The following is a 903-nucleotide window of genomic DNA, read 5'->3' on the forward strand; positions in this document are numbered from 1 at the left end:
TATATATATATATATATATATATATATATATATGTGTGTGTGTGTGTGTGTGTTTGTGTGTATATGCATGAATATAAACATGCATACATATACACAGACGCCCACACATATATTCACGTGCACGCACACATATCTTTATATATATATATTCATATATAAATGCGCGCGCACGCACACATACACACATATATATATGATGTTTACGTCATTGGAAATTAAAACTCCGAGAGAACGTAAAATAATTCTTCTGAGTCCGTAGAACTTGGATTGGAGAAAGTCATAAAGAACTGCGAGTAAATTTTGGGGCGAAAAATCTTTTGACATAAAAAAGCGGAAGGTTGCAAGTGGGAAGTGAACCCATATTTTCTGTTATAGTGAAATATTTTCTACCACGAGCAGTTTTCGACTTTTTGTATGTCAATCGCTTTTATACTATAATATTCACAGGTTCGTCTGCATGTCTTTATCTACAAGTTCTCTAGTTACAAAAGAATTATATCATATATATATATATATCTATATATGTGTGTGCGTGTGTGTGTGTCTAATATATATATATATGTTCGTATATTTACTTTTGTTTCTGTGTGTGTGGCGTGTCTTTGTGCATTAGTGTATCTGTGTGTCCAGTGTATGCATGTATTCATGTATTCAGGAAGAAAGACTTAATAATGATAGAATCCATAGTTGTGGTTCAGGAATTGAAGGAATCAGTTCTCAATGACTTCCTCTGCATGACTATAGTCGCCATACTGAGCTCAAGAACTGCTTAAACAGCTATGAGTATGAGGGCACGTATTTGGACAAATAACAAATTCAAAACATTTGCAAACCAATAATTTTACAAAATAATGAGCTTTACACATGCATATATATATATATATATATATATATATATATATA

This window comes from Octopus bimaculoides, chromosome 9 (assembly GCF_001194135.2).
Source record: "Octopus bimaculoides isolate UCB-OBI-ISO-001 chromosome 9, ASM119413v2, whole genome shotgun sequence".
Taxonomy (NCBI): domain Eukaryota; kingdom Metazoa; phylum Mollusca; class Cephalopoda; order Octopoda; family Octopodidae; genus Octopus; species Octopus bimaculoides.